Below are 23355 nucleotides of genomic sequence, written 5' to 3' on the forward strand. Positions count from 1 at the left end.
GGCTTTTTCGGGTGGCTCACCAGTCATCTACAGGCTTCAGAAACCTCAGATATCCTAAGAAAGGTCCCAGGCACTCTGGGAGCACTGGTCTGTGGGTCTAGCAACATGCTTCTCCAGCACAGCCTCTGCCCTGAGAGCTTGGGAACTGAGCCTGGGATCTGAGCCTGTGCCAGCTCTGCCAGGGCCACAGGCACTGCTGGGATCTGTACTCAGCCGAGTCCACAGTCCCTGGACCCCTCAGGAGTAAGAGCTCCAAATACCACCTGGGCGACAGAGTGAGACTACACCCCGCCCCAACCCTCCAAAAAAATAGAAAGCACTTGGTTAAAGTGTTGACAGGAGACTAAAAACTAAAGGAGAATGAGAACTGCAATTATCTGGGAAGGAAAATTTCTTGAAAGTAGCTTCAATTTATCTTACACTTTCTATTCTCAATTTACACAAGTAATGGATGGGACATCTTATGTTTATGTATTTTTTTTCCAGGTAAAAGTTCTCTTTTTCTCACTTATTTGTAGTTTGGGCAGTGCTTGCCTATAGGAAATAGTTTAATTTGCAATACATATTTTGTACTCTTTCAGCTAGGCTCAGGCCACTATTTTTTTTAAAAAAAGAAAACTAAAAATGAAACAAACAAAACAAACAAAATGAAACAAACAAAACAAACAAATAAAATGAAACAAACGAAAATTCAGGAAAGCCGAACTCGCTTCCCTGATCCCTCTCCAACTCCACACGTGCAGATCGTGTTCAGAAATCATTGTGCTTCGGAGAACCCAGCTTCAGAGAAATCAAGCTGTTTGGCAAGCCTGATACAAGAAATACAAAGCTCAGTTTATTCTATGTTTCCACAATCAAAACCGAGGAAACTGGGAAAAAATGATTTTATAAAAGGATATACATCTAACAGGGTCAAAATTAGTATCAGGCAGTCAGAAACCATTAAAGACCTCCCAACTGTCGAGGTCTTATGGGGATATTCTGTTTACAGTTATGAAGTCTATGAACAGGCTGCATTTGGGAAGGACAGTCGTAGCAGAAGAGGCAGGAGAATGACCCCTGCTGGGAGTCAGGACTGCGCTGGGCACGTGGAGGTGGCGCTGCTGGAGTCCTAGAATTTCCAATTAGAAAAGCTGCTTGTGAATCTCAGGCCAAATGGATGTTTTCTTATGTCTAGTTGTGTGCCAGAGGCTAACTTGTACTGAAGCAAAATACATCTTTTCTACTGAGTTTTTATATTATATTTTACCAAAGTGCAAATTAGCATGGTTATCATATTATAGAATGGAATGAATAGGCATAAAAGGCGAAGTAGAATCATGAGCAACACTGTAGATTTATTTCTTTTTAAATCGACAGCACAGTTTTAATGGAAGAAGCAGTTATTTCTGTGGGGGGGAGGAGTGTGAAAGTTATAATGTCTCTGAGTCATGTCAGAAGTGTTTAAGTTCATCTAGAATGTCAAATCTATAATCTAACTAATTGTGGGAGTAACTGATACCATTTTTAGTTACTTATAGTTAATAACGACTTGTGTTGATTTTCTTTTGTATGTTGGAAAACCTCAGGCATTTTACGATTGAGTCATGATGAGGACTTTTCAAGGTAGGCATTCTTATTTTGACTTTGAAATCGAAACTCAGTGAATGAAGTAACTTGCTGTGCCTCAGTTACCCAGACAGGGAGCAGAACTTGAACTTCACTCAGATCCACCCTCAGGAGCTCGGCGACTGAGCTCAGACCAGACCTCCGTTTCTGCATCTGTAGGATGGGATGTGAACCCTGGGCTCACAGGTCAGGGAGCGGAGAGAATGGGATGACCTGTGCAGCGCCCCAGGCTCCTGGCCTCGCCCTGCAGCCTCTGGCAAGTCTGCTGCCCTGCTGCTGCTGTAAGCAGAGCTGCCCCCGGCAGGGGCGAGGTCCGATCTATGCGTCTCTTGTTTCGGCCTCTCTACCAGGCCCTGATCAGCCATCAGACCAAACCCTCATGTCACACGCTACAAAGTTCTATAGGAACAGTGCAACATCCGATTCTTTTTTTCATCCAAATCAACTTTCTGAAGGCTTTTGCCAAAAAGCTGGAGCTAACTCTCCAAATTCAATATCCACATCCTCCTTCCAGAAATTTATTTGCAAAGATTTTTTCATTGTTTTTTATACGTTGAGCCAACTCACTGAATGATCAAAATTTCCATGAAGTGAAATTCTGAAGTGTGGTAATTTGGAAGAATGGCAGCAATTTTTAAAATGGTCACAATAGCCAGGAAGGATAAACAATAATCATGAATTGTATCCAGGACTTATTGTGTGCCTTGTAACATTAGGTTATTAATGTATTTCAAAGACACTCTCACCTACATCCACAGGAGATGGACTAAAAACGATTTTCATCGTTCTATTGCTCACAGCAGTAAAAAGCTGGAGATAAGTTACAGATTTATCCTTTGGAAAATAGATGAGTAAAATGATGAAAGTCTATGAAGCAGCTGAAGTAATGCATTACGTTTATGTGTCATATTACAATAGATCTCAAAAGCATAGTAAGGTGGGGAATGTTAGAAATAGAATGACCTCTGCCGCAAAATTCCATCCATGCAGAACAAAAATGACTCCATATATGTCCAAGGATGCAGGTGTATAATTAAATATGGATATAGGATAGTGGATGGGTATGAAGTTGGGAGAAGAAGGGGATTACTGTAAAATAAAATAAAGAAACTAATGATGATTATGCAACGTGAATTGAACATTACCAGTTCAATCTTGTCAAACAAGACTTTTAAAGAATAAAAAGAATGCTAGAAAATATGCCAGTCTGATCACTCACTCTAATTTTCCATCCCTTTGGAAACCCCATTGAAATAAAATCATAAGTAGAATAGAGGAAAAATATTATTGTATAAATAATGAAAATATAATGACGCCCATATCAATAAACTAAGGCCAGTAAACCTCCCAGAATGCAAAACAGACAAAGAAGAAAAATATGAAAGGAACACTATCTGATCTAAGTAACAAGATTTTCAGGAAGAAAAAGTTTATAACATAAACAGTAGATAATGGAAAAAAAAAATCTTACTTCTAAAGGTAGGGGACTTGCGCTTGCACGCTCACAGAAGTCCAGATGGTATGTCCAGCACAACTAATCAGAGAAACTCAGAGCCTGATGTGTAATTCAGATCTCGCAGAGCTCAAAGGTGAAACAAAAACTCCAAGGGCTCCAGGACAGTGGAACACAGGCGCCTGCAAAGAAATGAAAACCTCTGGACAACAGATTCCTCCTTGGCACATCAGGCTCAGAGACAACCACTGGTATGTTTAAACTTTTGAGGAAAAAAGATTTTTCTGAGACTTCCATAGTCATCTAAATTAGCATGTAGGAATAAGACAGAAGGAAGAGATATTAAAATACTTTGGATTCAGAAAGTGCATGAAGGAAGAGGACTCCAAGTCAAAGGAAGAAAAGTTCAGAGGAAAATATAATTCCCTGGCGAAGCAATTATAGGAACTAGATACAGGTGAATAAAAGCAGAAAAAAAATGAACAGTAACAATACATTCCAGGGAAGAAAACTTATGGAAGAGTCATTGTTGCAAAATAATGCCCAGATTCCATCATGGCTGCTGCTGGAGATGGAAGCCCCTCAGTGGCTGATCGTGGCATGAATCAGAGCGGGGACTGTGATGATGCCAGCAACCCCCAGGAACAGAAGCCGTTACAGAATTAACCAGAGGGTGGTCAACGCTGGTTTCAAGTTGTGATTTGAAATTAACATATGGAGAAAGCATTAAAGACTCATCGGATTGTGTCACCAACCTTAACTATGTAAAAATAAAAACAAAACAAAACAAATAGCTGATTGGAGTTGCAAGGTAAGAGGAAGGTGGGTAGAGAGGAGTAAAGCATGGGAAAGTTCAAATTCTTTTTTTTTTTTTTTGAAGACGACACAAATTTATTCGTTTAATATGGATGACAAAAATAAAATAACATGATTAAACAGAACTTTCTGGAAATTTAATATACTAATGAAAGTTATAAATATCCTGTGAATAATGTGAACAAGAGCAAATATATTGGTATTTAAAAACCTATTTATTTACATTAGTTAAAATATCAATTAGTTATATGATAACTTACTCTATAATTATTCTCCTTAGAAGTCTTACAAGTCCTGAAGAAATGGAGCTTTAAGTTTTTTGACTTTCATACCAGTATAGTTACTACTATGGACACTACTTGTTACTACTCTTTTTTTTTTTTCTTTTTTTTTTAATTATTATTATTATACTTTAAGAGTTTGTGTCCTTTGTAGGGACATGGATGCAGCTGGAAACCATCATTCTTAGCAAACTATCACAAGAACAGAAAACCAAACACTGCATGTTCTCACTCATAGGTGGGAACTGAACAATGAGATCACTTGGACTCAGAAAGGGGAACATCACACACCGGGGCCTATCATGGGGAGGGGGGAGGGGGGAGGGGGGAGGGATTGCATTGGGAGTTATACCTGATGTAAATGACGAGTTGATGGGTGCTGACGAGTTGATGGGTGCAGCACAGCAACATGGCACAAGTATACATATGTAACAAACCTGCACGTTATGCACATGTACCCTAGAACTTAAAGAAAGTTCAAATTCTTATCTCACAAAACGGTGAGATCCTGCTGGAAAATGCTGATGAGAATTAAAGGGTTTCAAGTGGAGAAGAAGCCGCTCGCATGAGGGTTTTATGGGAGAGCAAAATCACTGAGCACTTGCATTTGGTGTGCTTTGGACAGACATTTTATGATAGTAAATTAAAATCAGTATCATTTTATTTTTATCAAACAGGGCACTTAAAAGAAAAATAAATATCATTATTGTTAACAAAAAAAGGATGAGGGGCAGGACTTACCTCTCTTGAACCTCTCAATACAGTGTTTGAAGTCCCTGGCCTGGATTGGGCACACCAAGGGGACTGGTGACAGGGGGCCTGGAGCCACCCCCTCACTCCTGTCTCTCAGTCCCTTTAGTAGTGAGGTGGGGACAGTGGCAGTGACCTCCCACAGGCCTCAGTCACCACCCACAGGCCTCAGTGACCTCCCACAGGGCCCCAGGCCTCAGTCACCACCCACAGGCCTCAGTCACCACCCACAGGCCTCAGTGACCTCCCACAGGGCCCCAGGCCTCAGTCACCACCCACAGGCTTCAGTCACCACCCACAGGCCTCAGTGACCTCCCACGGGGCCCCAGGCCTCAGTCACCACCCACAGGCTTCAGTCACCACCCACAGGCCTCAGTCACCACCCACAGGGCCACAGGCCTCAGTCACCACCCACAGGCCTCAGTCACCACCCACAGGGCCACAGGCATCGGTGGGTCAATACCATGGAAGTATTTTCCATCCACGTTGAGGTTGGGGGACTATTTTACTTCTGTGATAATTAATACGATATTTTATCTACAAGAGTCTCACACATATTTATTCAGTTGGATGGATTTCGGGGTCACGTAGCCTCCAGAGAGTCGCAGGAGATGAACAGATGTAGACACTGAGTGCAGTCTCTGCAGATCAGCAGTTTGAAGTGTCCCTGGCAGGCTCCAAAATCTTCATTTTTGAAAAAAAATCCACTTGATATTCAAACACTCTCCATGCAAAAACATCATAATTTGTTACAAGCTTAAAATGTGTTTCATATACTATATATAGATATCCCTTATAATAACTTACCAAATAATGATATTTTAATAAAAATTAAAGGAAAATAATTGAAGTAAAAATCTGTATTTTACATAAAACTTCACAGGGAATTGTAAGTAGTATTTCCTGGTGAAACAATTCCATGGACTAGATCAGTTTTTGAAATTTGCAGTAGCGTTCAGTTAAATATAAGTAGGGTATATGCCTTTTTGAAGAAAAAATACATAAATAGTATTGACAATAAATATATTGTATACATAGGCCCTCACAGTGTATATATTTTAGGGTATTGATAATATATAAAACTATATTGATAATATAGATATTATTTCTTTAAAAAATAAAATTACAAATTTTATTAAAGTGAAATAAAAGTACTTTTCATAGTTACATCTACTTCTAAGATAACCATAATTGACATTTTATGATACAGAAAGGCAAACATGTATACATATACAGTGTATGTTTTGGGATCTTATCAAATTCCTCTGTTTTTTTTTTTTCTAAAGTTCCAATTTTTACTGTTTGACAATTTCTCGTGTGTAAATATTCTGATCATGGCCATATCAAGCTCCCAATGTTACATTACCTCACTGTCAAGCTGGAAACAGATGTGAATGAATGGCCCTCACAAGCCTGTCTGAGAACACACCTCACTTCTACACACATTTCACGTGTTCAGAAAAGATACCATTTAATATGCACAGTTCACACCTGTATTGTTTTCTCTTCATGTATTATAGACCTTGTCTCATATGTATAAATGTAAATTTACCTCATTCTTGGTTACATCTGCATAAACATTTTACTTAATCCCTTTCTCTATAGGTAGATGATGTTTCCAATATTTTTGCTGTTATTAATAAGGCTGTAATGAGCATCCTTGAATATGTTTTTAATAAAGTTGCACTATTATTTTAATCATTTATGGTAAATTCTTATATGTGGTATTGCTGAATCAAAAAAATTTACAGATTAGCCTCTTAGGATCTATTTTCCTTTTTTTCCCATTGAGAATCTGACGTCAGTGTTAAAAAGCTGCTGAGCTGACTGAATAAGGGAACAGCTCACTGTCCTCTGGAGCCGTCTTGTGCGGGCAGATGTTGAGGCTGCGTGGAGTATGGATTCTGTGCCCCCCTGGCTGAGCCACCAGATGCACAGATGTTTGACAAAACGTCATTGGGGGTGTTTCTGGGAGGGTGTTTGTGGATGAGATTAACGGGTAGAATGAGTCAAACAGATCGCTGTCCCCAGGGTCAGTGACCCTCGTCCATTCTCTTCAGTTGGAACCCGAAGAGAATGAAAAGGCAGACCCTCCCTCAGAATAAGAGGGAATTCCTTCTGGTTGGCTGACTTGGAACTAAGAAACTGGCTCTCTCCTGCCTTCGGACCGTGGCTGAAACATCTGCTCCTCCTGGGTCTGGAGCCTGCTGACCCACATGAGGACAGTGGACGTGTCCATCTCATGAGCGAATTCCTCGCAAGCCACCTCCTTACTGATGGAGCTGCATATTTGAGCCCATCCCACCTGTTTCATTTCTCTGGAGAACCCTGACAGGTCACCTTCTCTCAACTGCTCCTTTCTGAAGACTCAAAGGGCACGTTTTTATCTTCAAGGAGGAACAGGGAGCCACAGCTCGGGGTTTAAGATCCACAGAACTGAATCGAGATTTTTACTTCTGTCTGGGTTACTACTAAGTGGACATTGGGCCCTTTCTTGAATGTTACAGGAAAAATAATTAGGGTTGTAATTTTCTGAAGATGAGTTTCCAACTGGGCCTCCCACAAAGGACAAAGGCCTTACTTATTTTTCATTAATTATTCTGCTTCATAATCACTTAGCATTGGCCTTGTATGTGGAGGACTCTGCTGTGAGGATTTTAATATCCGGTAACAGGGGTTTTATTTAAGGCCTAAATGAGCTTCCTTGTGGGGCAGCGAGATAAATGCTTAGCTGGAACAGATGACAGAGAGAATGTGAGATAAAGAACAGGTGGAGGTAACAGTTGGGGCCTGGTCTTCCAAAACCCTGATTCTGATAGGGAAACGGGGTGATGCCTCCCGAGGATGAAAGGAAGAGATGGTTTATTCTTTTCAATACAGGAGGTAATAGGCTATGTCCACAAGGGACTGAGAGTAATCTAGTATTGTATAAAAATGCCGAACAGGGAGAAAAGGGGATCATTGCAGGAAAAGGGGAATGTGGTGCGTTCCATAGTCACTGGGGAGGATTCCTCAAGAAGAAGGGGAGCGGGGAATGTCCAGCGAGAAACAGATGAGGAGGCAGTTTCGGCGACAGACAGGTGAGGAAAGCCCCATGCAATTGTTCCTAATTTGTATTTTATTTAGGGAGAAAGATCTGCAGCAGATTAAACGGGAGTCGGGGAAGATAGAGGGAGTGGGAGAGAGAGAGGAGGAGAAGAAAGAGGAGGGAAGGAGGGAGGGAGGAAGGAAAGAAGGACGGAAGGAAAGAAGGAAGGAAGGATGGTAAGAAGGAAGGAAGGAAGAAAGGAAGGAAGGAAAGAAGGAAGGAAGGAAAGAAGGAAGGAAAGAAGGAAGGAAGGAAGGAAGGATGGTAGGAAGGAAGGAAGGAAGAAAGGAAGGAAGGAAAGAAGGAAGGAAGGAAGGATGGTAAGAAGGAAGGAAGGAAGAAAGGAAGGAAGGAAAGAAGGAAGGAAGGAAAGAAGGAAGGAAGAAAAGAAGGAAGGAAGAAAGGAAGGAAGGAAAGAAGGAAGGAAGGAAAGAAGGAAGGAAGAAAAGAAGGAAGGAAGAAAAGAAGGAAGGAAGGAAGGGAGGGAGGGAGGAAGGAAAGCAGGGAGGGAGGGTAGTAGTTTTTGAGGCTGGAGACTAAAACAGGTAGGGTGTGTTGCAGGAAACGGGTCCAAATCCAGACGCCAAGAGAGGGTTGTTGGATCTCTCACAAGAAAGAAATCAGGGCCAGTCCGTAAAGTGAAAGCAAGTTTATTAAAGTAGAGAAATAAAGACAGAGCAGCCCTGAGGGCTGTTGATTGGCCATTTTTATAGTTATTTCTTGATGATATGCTAAATAAGGAGCGGATTATTCATGCCTCCCCTTTTTAGACCATATAAGGTAACTTCCTGACGTTGCCATGGCATTTGAAAACTGTCATGGTGCTGGTGGGAGTGCAGCAGTGAGGACGACCAGAGGTCACTCTTGTGGCCACCTTGGTTTTGATGGGATTCGACCAGCTGCTTTACTGTAACCGGTTTTATCAGCAAGGTCTTTATGACCTTATCTTGTGCTGACCTCCTATCTCATCCCGTAAATTAGCATGCCTAACCACCTGGGAATGCAGCCCTGTAGGATTCAGCCTCATTTTACCCATCCCCTACTCAAGACGGGGTTACCCTGGTTCCAGTGCCTCTGACAGTCAGAGCAGCAGGAGGGTCTGAGTGCTTGTTTGCAATGTGATCCTAAGTGGAAACTGAGCCAGGTCAGCAAAGCTTTTTTTTCCCTCTCACAGGGTTCAGGTGCTTGCGAAGATGATGGAGATGATGGATGGTTGTGAAACTAGGCCTCATAAAACTTAGAAACTAGGCCTCATATAGAAAAAATTAACACCAGGTGGCTCTGGATAGGGTCCCACCCTGCCTCGATAGGGTCCCACCTTGATAGGGTCCCACCCTGCCAATTCCGGGAGACAACCCCATGGGGTCCCACCCTGCCTGGAAGTTCCCGGAATCAGCAACTCCAGGAAAAAAACCTCATAAGGTCCTGCTCTAACCAATTAGAACAAGACACCTTGCTCAGGCCATAGCTAGACCCAATTACCACGCGCCTAAAGCTTTGTTTGAATTTCGCGCCTTAAGCTGTGTTTGAACTTGTGTTTGCCTATATAAACAACCTGTAACAAGCACTCGGGGTCCCAGGGCCAACTTAGAGCTTGGGACCCTAGCGCGCTAGTAATAAATAACTCTCTGCCGTGAATCTCGTGTCGGTGATCCTTCGGGGCGACCCCTGCCCAGGAGGGAATCGACAGTTCGGTTCCAACAGTTGAGCTTAACCAAGGCTACAGTCTTCCTAGATAAGTACGGCAGAGGCAAAGTGCAGCAGGCAGTTAGTGTTTGCAAGAGAATGATTAGTCATGCAACTTGTACTCAAGCAGAATCAGGAAGGAAATGGAGGCCTTTTGAGGGTGCGGTCGATGGCCGGTGGTGAAAACACCAGAGCGCAGAGTGGGATGCCCCAGGGCCCGCCTGGCAGCTCTGGAAGGAAGGGGCTGGAAGGAGGCGTGTGTTGGAGGTGAAATGGTGCCTGGCCCACTTGTCTGGGGAGACAGAGGCCAGAGTGAGGACGGGCAGAGCTGAAGGCCAGGGAGCTGTCAGGCCGGAACGTGGCCGCACAGAGCCTGAAGGGTAAACTGAGGTTAGCACATGTTGTTGAATAAATAATTAATTAAAGGGATTCATGAATGGCTGCCTGATTAACTTATGAAGCAAAGGAACCTCCCTGTGCCTCGGATGCAGTGGGGTTCTCTACGAAAGCACTTTCCCATCACTAAGCGTCTGGGCCAAAAACAAAGTCTGAAATACACATAATATTCAATAAGAAAAAATCTGAAACTCAAACATCTCAAAATTCATATACTTACACATTTTTAATGTACTTAACAAGACAAGGAAATAATCCAATGAAAGGATAATCTTCTATTTTTATTACAGCTCAAGTTGGGGAGAATCATATAATATTGCTCAAACATTTCTATTCATCCTTCTTAAGCCTATGGAAGTCTAAGTAACTTTGTACTCAGAAACTAATTCTCAACTCAGAGTCTCTGTACATTTCTCAACTAAGAAAACAAGCTTTGGCCGGGTGTGGTGGCTCGCGCCTGTATTCCAGCACTTCGGGAGGCCGAGGTGGGCGGATCACGAGGTCAGGAGATTGAGACCATCCTGGCTAACATGGTGAAACCCCGTCTCTACTAAAAGTACAAGAGATTAGCTTGGTGTGGTAGTGGGTGCCTGTAATACCAGCTACTTGGGAGGCTGAGGCAGGAGAATGGTGTGAACCCGGGAGGCAGAGCTTGCAGTGAGCCGAGATTGTGCCACTGCACTCCAGCCTGGGCAACAAAGTGAGACTCCATCTCAAAAAAAAAAAGGAAAAAAAAGAAAACAAGCTTTGGGGACTTGATGAAGAGTCCAGCCCAAATGTATTCATGGTTTATTTCTATTTGAAGTCCATTCTAAAAATTCAAGTGCATATTTGAATATTCTGTTGCCTGCTGGATATCTTCCCAACATATTCTCATGCAGTTAAGAATACAGTCACTATCAGTCAAGAGTTCATTCATTAATTTCTTATCAAGAATATTTAACCTATATAGGTTAATACACAAACGTATGACCCCTTTTTATTGCCTGGGTAATGAGATGTCTGCAATCTGTATAATAGAGGAGGCAGTGATTTTGTGTGAGTAATTCACCAGGCTTCATGCCCCACAAGGGCCAGGCCACACTTCTATTGATCGTCGCAGCCCTGGAGCCTACCGAAGCTTCTGGAACATGGCCAGAAACCAGTCAATAGATGCTGCAGGTGTAAATCAGATGATTGGAAAAAAACTATGGAAAAGTGCAAAGCAGTAAATGATGTAAATCTTTACCTATCGTCTTAGAAATTCACTGATGAGCCCCCTAAAACCCACCCTTGGGCCCTGAGTTAAAGCCTTTGCACTGGGCTGTGGTGCAGTTCCCTGAGGCCTCAAAGCCATTTAATACTAGCACAGCTTATAGAACACAACACACTCTGTGTTGTGAAAGCATGGGAAAGAAACCAACATCAGGAGATGTTTTGCAGGGTACACGCCCTGGGGAGAAGGGAGGAATTCGGAGATGCACCTTCTGCTCTCTGCCTGTCTGATCAGCGGATCCACTCATCGACCAGCAATGTGGAGCCAGAACTGAGCTTTCTACCCACAGACCTGGGGAAAAACAACAGGTGCTCAGAGCTGCCAAGGCAGCCAGGACTCGAGGGACGGATGCCCCAGGGAAGTGAGGCCACAAGGGAGTCCCTGTGACTTTCAGAGCACTTTTGTCCTCAAGGCATTTTCCGATTCCTTCCAGGCTCCAGGCAAGGACCCCTGAAGTGAAGCAGAAGGTGTCAGCGGGGCCGTGGCGGAGGTGAGCGGGTGTCAGCGGGGCCATGGTACAGGTGAGCAGGACACAGCGCAGTCTTGCCGTGGGGACCAAGACGGGGTGCAACGCCCTGTCCCGGGCTGTGCCCCAAGCCTCAGAGCAGGCAGCAGGGGAAGTGACTCTCAAAGAATGAAATGTGACCTCAAACCACTCTGGCATTTGCTGCAATGGAGGTGGCCTGGCTCTGCACTAACTCCTGCCAGGAGGAAAGGAAGGTTCTTAGGAGAAAGTCACTGCCTGAGTCTTAATTTTCTTAGCAAAGCTTAACATTCAATTGAAAGAAAATATACATATATACCAAGGCTGACAGGAGACAGAACCAAGTGCAATAAAATAAAAAGACAAAAGAAACAGACCTAGATACAGGCGTTGTCAGAAATCAACTTTAAAATAGCTGAATTAAACTTTTGAAAATAGATGACAAGATAGAAATTTTAGGAACTAAAAGGAGTTTGAAGATCTGAGAATTGTGTAATAAAAATAAAGAATTCGGTGTAAAGGTGTGACGGGTAATATTGAGTGTCAACTTGATTGGACTGAAGGACGCCTAGCTAGCTGGTAAAGCGTTGTTCCTGGTGTGTCTGTGAGGGTGTTGCCGAAGGGGATGAACATTTGAGTCAGGGCACGGGGAGGGGCAGACCCACCCTCAGTCTGGGTGGGCACCATCTAATCGGCTGCCAGTGCGGCTAGGATATAAAACAGGCAGAAGAAGGTGGGAGGAGACGACTGGCTGAGCCCTCCGGTCTCATCTTTCTCCCATGCTGGATGCTTCCTGCCCTCCAACATCAGACTCCACGTTTTTCAGCTTTTGGACTCTGGGACTTACACTGGTGACCTGCCAGGGGCTCCTGGGCCTTTGGCCACAGACTGAAGGCCACAGAAGGGGCTTCCCTACTTTTGAGGCTTTGGGACTCAGACTGATCCACCACTGGCTTCCTCACACCTCAACGCGCAGACGGCTATCGTGGGGCTTCTCCTTGTGATCGTGTGAGTCACTTCTCCTTAATAAACTCTCTTTCACATTTACATCTACCCTGCTAGTTCTGAACCTCCGGAGAATTCTAACGCAAACGATTTAATTCCAGACTGAACATGAGAGGGAAGGATTGGCGAGCCAGAATCTAATATCCAGACCCAAGCACAGAGAAGAAAACTGCAAAAACAGAAGAAAGCAAAAGGGACTCACCCCATGGTGAGAAGTCCACAGACACACACATGAAATTCCAGGAGAGGAGGAGAGACTGAGGGACCGAAACAGTGTTGGAAGAAATAACTCATCAGATTTTTTCAGAACTAACACTAGCAGGGCGCAGGCTCAGGAAGGCCAGCAATCCACAAGAAGCATAAAGGCAAAGGAAACCTCACCTCAGCACGTCCTAATAGAAAGCCCCTGTGCAAAATGAGGCTGGCATCTCCAGGAAGCCCAGTGCGACTGTGAGCTGCCTTCCCAACAGACACGGGAACCAGAAGGCGAAGCGGATACGGCTTTAAAGTGCTACAGGAAAACCAGGGAACCCACTACCTACTTAGATTCTAATCCCAGAAAAAACCCTTCAAATATGAAGACAGAGTAAAGATGTTTTTAGACAAAACAGAAATTCTTCTCTAACGTAAAATGAAATGCAAATACTTAACCAAATAAATTAGCAGTTTTGAATGTCCAGTTAAGCATGCAGGGTATCTGTCAACTTACGTGAAAAAAATAAAATATCTTTTAGTCGTTAAATTCGAATTGAAATTTAGCATTTCTTTCAGTTGGAAATGTGGGCAGCAAACCACAGTAACATGCACCTTAGTATAACATTGTCTCCAGTGGAAATTAGAGGGACTATCGGCCACACGGCAGAGGGTCTGTGCCTGGGAATGTCCTTCACGCTCATGAGTTCCGACGTGAAGTTAGTGATGAGACCCGTCGCTAGATCTTTTAATTTAGGGTTTTCAAAAACATGGCATGTCTTTTATCACGTCATAATGATAAAAATTGACAACTGTATTTCTTACGATTGTTTTTTCTCTAATTCAGTGAATGATATGATAAGCAGGTAAAAATCACTAGTCTTTAGGCTAATAGGAAAAATGTGACTGGCATATTTGACTTAATTGTCATATCAAAATGAAAATTATAATACCTTTCGAATTGAAAATGTTAAAAGAATAAAAAATGTTAATATGAGTTTTGTCACCTAAAAATATAAAACCATTAAAATGTTAACATTATAAAACCTATAAAAACTGAGCTTGAAAGGAAAATTATAGCATTGAAAGGATCTCTTAGAAAAGTAAACGGGTTAGAATGAATGCTCTGAGTACCACTTCCAATAATTGAAAAAATTATAAACCTGTAAAAAGTGGAAGGAAAAATAACATTAATAAACAGAAAACAAAAGCATTTTTGAGATTATCAATTAAGCCACAAGTTGGAGTTCTGATAAAACCCACACAATTTAAACACCACCGACGGATCTGCTCAAGACAAAGGTAGGAGAGCAGACACAGTTCCCCAGTGCAGGCAGCACCACCGCAGGTCACACACATGCTGGAGCCAGCGAGGGAGGGCTGAGGGGTAACACTGGGCTCAGCTGGTACCACCGCAGGTCACACAGATGCTGGAGCCAGCGAGGGAGGGCTGAGGGGTAACACTGGGCTCAGCTGGTACCACCGCAGGTCACACAGATGCTGGAGCCAGCGAGGGAGGGCTGAGGGGTAACACTGGGCTCAGCTGGTACCACCGCAGGTCACACAGATGCTGGAGCCAGCGAGGGAGGGCTGAGGGGTAACACTGGGCTCAGCTGGTACCACCGCAGGTCACACACATGCTGGAGCCAGCGAGGGAGGGCTGAGGGGTAACACTGGGCTCAGCTAGTACCACCGCAGGTCACACAGATGCTGGAGCCAGCGAGGGAGGGCTGAGGGGTAACACTGGGCTCAGCTGGTACCACCGCAGGTCACACAGATGCTGGAGCCAGCGAGGGAGGGCTGAGGGGTAACACTGGGCTCAGCTGGTACCACCGCAGGTCACACACATGCTGGAGCCAGCGAGGGAGGGCTGAGGGGTAACACTGGGCTCAGCTGGTCAGGTGCAGCCATGCAAAAGAGACAGTGGAAGGAAGCCATGCCTGGAGCACTCCCTCATTCTGATGAAGCTGGAAAGGAGATGTTGAGCCTGCAGAAGAGCAAAGACAGAGGTGATAAAGTCTGGTGCAGCATCCACACCTTGTCTGCAAACCACCAGTTGGGTGGTGTGGCTGGGAAGGCATGGCCAGCACAGAGGGGAGGCCAGGCCAGACCTGGCTGGAGCTGACTGTGTATGGTGAGCTGGGGCTGAGAGGGACTTCTGTGTCTGGAGCCAGCAGACCTGAGGCCTGCAGAGGACTCACCATTCTGAGGGCTTGGTTAGATATGGAGGCTGGAGTAAAGAAGTAAATAAACTTGAGGATAATCGGAGCCTTCAAGAGAAAAGAGATCAAGCTACGGGGAAGGGATGGCTGGAACAAACTGCAGTCATGGTCTGGAAATGAAGAAATAAGTATGAACTCTTGATACACACACATATCCATCTTTCATATATAAACACATACACACACAAATGCCTGTTTATATATATCTTATGTAGTATATTAATATAAATATAACATATTATACATAATATATAAATATAAATATATTTATTTAATAATTTAGGTTACATACAAAATTAGATGTAATAAAAGTATATATTAATATAAATAATTACATATATATGTGTATATATATATATAGTGATGGTTAATACCAGGGGTCAACTTGAAGGATGCAAAGTATTGATCCTGGGTGTGTCTGTGAGGGCGTGGCCAAGGAGGTTAACATTTGAGTCAGTGGACTGGGAAAGGCAAAGGCCCACCTTAATCTGGGTGGGCACAATCTAATCAGATGCCAGCTTGATTAGAATATCAAGCAGGCAGAAAGATGTGAAAAGAGGGACTGACCTAGCCTCCCAGCCTACATCTTTCGCCCATGCTGGACGCTTCCTGCCCTTGGACATCAGACTCCAAGTTCTTCAGTTTTGGAACTCGGACTGTGTCCCCTGCTCCTCAGCTTGCAGACGGCCTATTGTTGGACCTTGTGATCATGTGAGTTACTACTTAATAAACTCCCCTTTATATGTATCTATCCTATTAGTTCTGTCCCTCTATAGAACCCTAATACATTTATATATATATAATATATGTAATATATATAATATACATATATATTCACTGCCCTATCTGCTAGGAGGAGCTAGAAGTCAGGTGGCTCAGTAGCAATGGGCCATACAGCATCTAGCTTTCAACTTCTAAATGCCAATCTTCACAAAAAGAATCAAGAGCTCCTTGGAAAGAGGGCTGGGTAGAAGATTCCTTGGAAAGAAGACTGGGAATTGGGTAGAAAAGGATGAGATGAGCCTGGAAGAGAAAGTGAGAAAGTCCTCATAGAATGAAGAGAATTTGTCAGAGGACACAGGCCTCGGCTCCAAGAGGATCTTATTGGCCAAATCTGGCACAATTGGAGCCTGAATATAATAATGGAGTATACCCCATTGAAGAAAAGAAATCCACATGTCCATGTTGATGTCAGTGAATGAATGAATGAACATTGGTATAGAATGCCAAAGAATGAATGTTGAAAGACAAGATTATAAAGTCATCATTTGACAACCATCATTACAGTAACTGATACAAGGAAGAACCACCAAAGGATTACTTGAGTGCCCACTTGCGACTTGCACAGCAGGCCGGCCCCTCATAGGACCTGGGAAGACCTGTGCCTCCTGGTGTCCATGTACTTGTGTCTCCCAGGGACTTGGGTGGCCAGCATGACCCACAGTGTCCATGGGTGGCAGTAATAGTAGGTGCCTTCTGAGGCCAGGCCAAGGCACAGAAGCCCCACCTCTTTAACTCCTTGCTCTAAGGGAAGCTGCGGCCTTTCTGTAAGGATGCTCGGTAGCCCCGTGGAGAGGACCATGGGGTGAAGCACCGAGACCCAAGAATGGTGCCCATGCCCACTTTCCAGCCTGGTGAGGCTGCTGCGAATCCCAGTGTTGGAGGCTCTGTCCAGCCTTCCTATGACTTCAGTACCAGCTGACACCCAGTGGTAATCTCCGCAGACCCCCAAGCCAGAACCACATCGGATAGCCAACCTTGAGTTTCTGATCCACAGAAACTGTGTGAGACAGTAAATCATGATAGCGGCTTTAAGCCATTGCCTTTTAGGGTGATTTGTTGTACAGGATTAAACAACCCGAAACATATTTGCAGTAATCACTTAATGTATTTATCAGCCAGTTATTTACTAATCCATAAGTTCAAATATTTATGATTTTATAGTAAATAAGTCTGGCAGATACTCACTAAACCAAATGATCACGTTAATATCACCAGAATCGGGACAGGTTAACAATGGGCCTTCTGGAGTGATGCACTGTGAATACCAGGACACGTCTGTAATATTCCTGTCAAAAAATGTACAAATGAATACAGTCATGAGGAAAGTTTAAACAAACCAAATTGAAAGAAATCCTATACTCTTCAAAAGTATCAAGATTGAGACTGAAGAAGATCAAAGGAACAGACAACCACAGGCAGAACGTGATCCCGAATTGGATCTTGAACCCGAAGAGAAAGTAGAGAAAAGGAAAAGCTAGTTAATTGTATGTGTTTATTATTGCTACAAAAAGATATTATTAGAAAAATTGGTGTAGCTTGAAGGCAGTTTGTCTTTACTGTATTAATGATAATTTCCTGATTTTAAAATTGTTTTTATGTTTGACACACAATTGTAAATATTTATTGTGCAGGATGTGATGTTTCAGTACATGTACACATTGCATAATGTGATCAGCATACACAGCATATCTATCACCTCGAACGGTATCATTTCTTAATGGTAGGAAGACTCAAAACATTCTCTTCTAGCTATTTTGAGAGACACAATACCTTATTGTTGACTGTAGTCACCCTACTATGCAATAGGCCAGCAGAACTTTCTTCCTTTGTGATTGTAACTTTGTACCTGTTAACCAAGCTCTCCCCATTCCCTGCTTTTTCCTCCCTGCCCCAGTCTCTGGTAACCACTGTTCTACTTGCTACCTCCATCGAATTAACTTTTTAAGCTTCCATGTATGAGTAAGAGCCTGTGATAATTGTCTTTCTGTGCCTGGCCTATTTCACTTAACATAATGTCCTCCAGGTTCATCCATGTTGCGAACGATTGGACTTCATTTTTTTATGGCTAAATAGGATCTCATTGTGTATATATGAAAGGAAAATAAATCTTGGGGCCCCAGAGTCACGAGGCTAAAGGGAAAAGTCAAGCTGGGAACTGCCTAGGGCCAACTTGCCTCCCGTTCTATTCAAAGTCACCCCTCTGCTCACTGAGATAAATGCATATCTGATATCCTCCTTTGGAGAGGCTACTCAGAAACTCAGAAGAATGCAACCATCTGCTTCTTATCCATCTGTGATCTGGAAGCCCCTCCCCTGCTTCCAGGCTTCCTGCTTTTGCTTGGAGTTGTCCCTTGTTTTCAGGTCGAACCAATGTTCATCTTACATATGTTGACTGATGTCTCATTTCTCCCTAAAATGTATAAAATCAAACTGTGCTCTGACCACCTCGGGCACATGTTGGGAGGACCTCCTGAGGCTGTGTCATGGGTGTGCATCCTCAACCTTTGCAAAATATTACCTTCTAATTTAACTGAGACCTGCCTTGGATTTTTGGAGTTCACATATACAACCCCCATTTTCTTTATTCATTCATCCACTGTTGGACAGTTACGTAGCTCTACATCTCAGCTATTGTGAATAGTACTGCAATAATTATGGGAGTTCGGATATTTCTTCAACATACACATTTCCTATCATTTCCTATCATTTGGATATAGATCCAGTAATAGGATTGCAGGATAATATGGTGGTTCTATTTTTAAAATTTTTGGGAAAATTCGATACTGTTTTCTGTAGCGGTAGTAGTGCTTTACATCCTTGCCAACAGCGGACAAGTGTTCTCTTCTCACCACAGCCACTCCAGCACTTATCTTTTGTCTCTTTGATAAAAGCCATTCTAACAGGTGTGAGGTGATATATCATCATGATTTGATTCACATTTCCCTGATCATTAGTGATACTGATATTGACCACAATTTTATATACCCATTGGCCAATTGTATGTCTTCTCTTGAGACATGTCTAAGAAGGTTTTTGTCTTGTTTTTTAATCAGATTACTTAGATTTTTGCTATTGTTTGAGTTCCTTATATATCCTGGATAATATACCTTTGCCAGATGTAGAATTTGCACATATTTTCTTCCATTCAGGCAGTTTTTCCTTCATTTCGTTGATTGTTTCTTTTGCTGTGCAAGAGCTTCTTAGCTTTTGGAATATCATCTGTGTGTACTGTTTTTGTTGATTATGCTTTCGAGGACTAATCCAAAAGTCCTTGCTCACTCCAAGGTCATGAAGTGTTCACCCTATGTTTTCTTCTAGTATTTTCATAGTTTGGGGGTATCACATTCAAATATTTAATCCAGTAGTTTCATAGTTTGAGCATCTCACATTCAAGTATTTAATCCATTTCGAGTTGCTTTTAAGTGGTGATAGATAAGGGTCCAGTTTTATTCTTTTGCATGTGGCTATCCAGTTTCCTCAGCACCATTTATAAAGGCGGTCCTTTCCCCACTGTGTGTTCTTGGTGTCAAAAATCACTTGATTGTAGATGTGTGGATTTATTTCTGGGCTTTCTATTCTGTTTCTTTGGTCTGCGTGTTTGTTTTTATACCAATACTATGCTGTTTTAGTTATTAGAGTTTTGTGGTATATTTTGAAGTCAAGTGGTGGTGTCACAGGGTGATCTCCAAAACTGGGGCTCAGCCTAGGAGGCCAAGTGGGTTCTTGCTTTAGCACAGGAAAGAACTCAAGAGTGAGGTGGCAGAGAAAAGCAAGAGCAAGTTCATTAAGGAAACAAAGGAACAAAAGGAGCCACTCCACAGGCAGAGCAGGCAACCCTATAGGAAGAGTAGTTCCAGGGTTGCTGCTAGCTGGCTGTCTTAGTGTGATTTCTTGATTATATGTTAGACAAGTGGTGAGTTATTCATGAGTTTTCAGGGAAAGGTGTGGGGAGCTCCTGGAACTGGGGTTTCTCTCCCTCCCTCTTACAGGGTAACTTCCGGGCATTGCCATGGCATCTGTAAACTGCCATGGTGCTGGTGGGCATGTCTATCACATGCTAATGCAGAGAAATAATAAGCAGTGAGTACGACCAAAGGTCATTTCTGTTGCCATCTTGGTTCTAGCTGGCTTTAGCTAGTTTCTTCTGGTCTTATCAGTGGAGTCATGTGACCTGTTGTCTTGGGAAACAAGTCCCGCTGAATTCTTATTTCAGTGTGGGCTTTTGTTTTCCTCAAGATTGCTTTGGCTATTAGGCTTTTTTTGTTCCATAGGAATTTTAGATTTTTTTTTCTATTTCTGGGAAGAATGTCATTGGTATTTTGACAGGAATTGCATTGAGTCTGTAGATCACTTTGGGTCATATGGACTTTTTAACAATATTAATTCTTCCAATCCACAAATACAAGATATCTTTTCGTTTATTTGTGTCCTCTTCAATTTCTTTCATCAACATTTTATAGTTTTCAGCACAGAGATCTTTCACTTCCTTGGTTAAATTTATGCCTAAGTATCTTTTTTTGGAGTTACTATAAATGGGCTTGTTTTCTTGATTTCTTTTTCAGATTAGTCACTATTCATGTATAGAAACTCCACAGATACTTGTGTGTTGACTTTGTGTTCTGCAACTTCACTGAATGTGCTTATTAATTAGTTCTAACAGCTTTTTGAAGGAGTCTTTAGGGTTTTCTATATGTAATACCAACTCCTCTGCAAGCAAGGACAATCTGAATTCTTCCTTTGCAATGTGGTTGCCCTTTTTTTCCTTCTTTTGCCTAATTGCTAGGCTAGGACTTCCAGTACAGAAGAGAAGTGATGAGTATACTCTATGCATGCGTGACAGTGCTTTTGATTTTTTAGGAAACATTTGTTAAGTACTTAATGGAAATGGCACATTATTTCTGCAAATTACTCTGAACAGGTTTCATGGAAAGTTATCTGCATATAAATAGAGAGAAGCAGAGTATTACTTGGGATTGAGTGAAAGATCAAGGGCACAGCAGCCCTAGCTCTGTGCGGTTTCACTTTCTGTGGTCCCAGGTGCCTGTGGTCAACTGCAGTCTGAAAATATTAAATAAAAATTTCCTGAAATAAACAGTTCATAAGAGCGAAGTTGTACCGTGTCTGACAAGCATGGCAAATCCTAACGCTGACACCTCTGTCCCTCTCAGGATGTAAATGGCCCATCTCAGGTCATAAGAGTGAAGTTGTGCCCTGTTCTGAGAAGCATGGAGAATCCTCACGCCTTCTCTGTCCCGTGAATTCACTGTGTGCCACACATCCTGACACTTAGTAGCTGTCGGGGTTATAAATTGACTGTCCAGGAAGCACAGTGCTTCTGTTCAAGTCTTGCTTATTTTATTCAATATTGGCCCCAAACACAAGACTAAGGATGCTGGCCATAGAGAAATCCCAAAGAGAAGCCGTAAAGTGCTTCCTTAAGTGAAAAAGTGAAAGTTCTCACTTTAATAAGGAAAGGAAAAAAATGTATGCTGAAATTGCTAAGATTCCCAGTGTGGTAAGAATGAAATCTCTCCGGGCAGAAAAACTAGTTACAAAATGGTAACCAAGTGTGAAACAGGAAGGTAATAGGTCTTGTTGCAGAACTAACACTATGCCTGGAGGGAGAATAGGGTCAGTTAGCAAATCAAGCAATATAAAGGATGTCCCCATAAGGCTGTCAGTCCAGAAGGTATTTTAAGCTAAGTAGAAAATGAAACCCAGCGAGGCGCGGTGGCACACGCCTGTAATCCCAGCACTTTGGGAGGCCGAGGCAGGTGGATCACCTGAGGTCTGGAGTTTGAGACCAGCCTGGCCAACATGATGAAACCCCATCTCTACTAAAAATACAAAAAAATCAGCCTGATGTGGTAGTGGGCACCTGTAATCACAGCCACTCAGAAGGCTGAGGCAGGAGAATTGTTTCAACCAGCGAAGCGGAGCTTGCAGTGAGCCGAGATCGTGCCACTGCACTCCTCCCTGGGCGACAAGAGTGAGACTCTGTCTCAAAATAAATAAATAAATAATAAATAAAAATAAAAAAGAAATTCACGCTAGTTTTGCTGTCACATTTCAAATTGCAAACGTTATGGCCGCAGTGAGTGATAAGCGCTTAGTTAAGATGAAAAAGACGCTGAACTTGTAGGTGGCAGACATGAGCGGAAAGGTGTTCCCACCGAGGGCACGCCAGCACAGAAAGCACAATCCCATGGGAAGACTTCAGCAGTGAGTCCCCTGAAGTGAGTGACACTGGGCCATTCATGGCAAGGGAGGCATAGCTACACTGATTTAGGAGTGGGCTTGTCGTGAAACAAACAAACAAACAAAAACTGGAGAGGCTGTGTTTGCCAGTGAAGAAGCTGCTGCCATATTTCCGGCAGAGTTGAAGGTGATAAAGGAGGAAGGATGCCATCCAAAACAAGTCTTCAACTGCAGTGAGACCAGGGTTTTCTGGAAGAAGATCCCCACCAGACCTATGTTCTTCAAAGTACAAAGAAGCCCCAGGGCATAAAACACTGAAGGGCTGATTTACCCCGTGCCGTGTGCTGCTGTAGGACGTGTGGCCAAGCCAGGTGTGGTGCACAGAGAGAGGAAACCTTAGGCTCAAAAAACAAACATTACCTGCTTGTGTCCGGGCAACACAACCAGCAAGCACGGGTGGTAACCACCATGTTTATAGAGGGGTTCCACCAGTACTTCCTCCCAAAGCCTTGGTACGGGGAAGGTTGGAATATAAAGTCTCATTAATACCAGACCATGTACCTGGCCATGCTGAATGTGTTTACTATACAAATGACAAGGCCAATGTTGTATTTTTTTTTTTTTTTTTTTTTTTTTTTTGAGACAGGGTCTCACTCTGTCACCCAGGCTGGAGTGCAGTGGCATGATCTTGGCTCAATGCAACCTCTGCCTCCAGGGTTCAAGGGATTCTCCAGCCTCAGCCTCCCTAGTAGCTGGGACCACAGATGCATGCCACCATGCCCGGCTAATTTTTATTTTTTTTTGTGGAGATGGGGTTTTGCCATGTTGCCCAGGCTGGTCTCAAATGCCTGAGCTCAAAGCAATCTACCTACCTCAGCCTCCCAAATGCTGAGTTTACAGGTGTGAAGCACCGCGCCCGGCCCCAGGGTTGTATTTTTACCTTCAAGTACAACCTCATTGCTCCCGCCTTTTGACCAGGGCATCGTCCAGTTTGTGTAGGCTGCATACATCAATTTGGTCAGCAATTGATGCAGACCCTAATCTAGACATCATGCAGCGCTGAAAATCAGTCACTGCTGGTGACACAATAACATTAATCAAAACCGTAATAAATGAAATAAAACCAGAAACACTGAAT

The 23355-nt window shown here is 43.1% G+C and overlaps 1 long non-coding RNA gene across 3 annotated transcripts in view; it reads left to right on the forward strand.

The window, feature by feature from the left end:
- Window positions 1–23355, forward strand: part of LOC105497559 (uncharacterized) — a 32950-nt gene that overhangs the window by 1253 nt on the left and 8342 nt on the right. The window contains exons 1-2 of one of the 3 annotated variants that reach the window (XR_011611382.1): window positions 3080–3872; window positions 11767–11823. This is a non-coding gene — a long non-coding RNA (uncharacterized lncRNA). Of the gene's footprint in view, window positions 1–3079; window positions 3873–11766; window positions 11855–23355 lie in introns of those variants that run through there. The other 2 variants (XR_011611381.1, XR_011611380.1) reach the window with 2 other exon arrangements.

This window comes from Macaca nemestrina, chromosome 13 (assembly GCF_043159975.1).
Source record: "Macaca nemestrina isolate mMacNem1 chromosome 13, mMacNem.hap1, whole genome shotgun sequence".
Taxonomy (NCBI): Eukaryota; Metazoa; Chordata; class Mammalia; order Primates; family Cercopithecidae; genus Macaca; species Macaca nemestrina.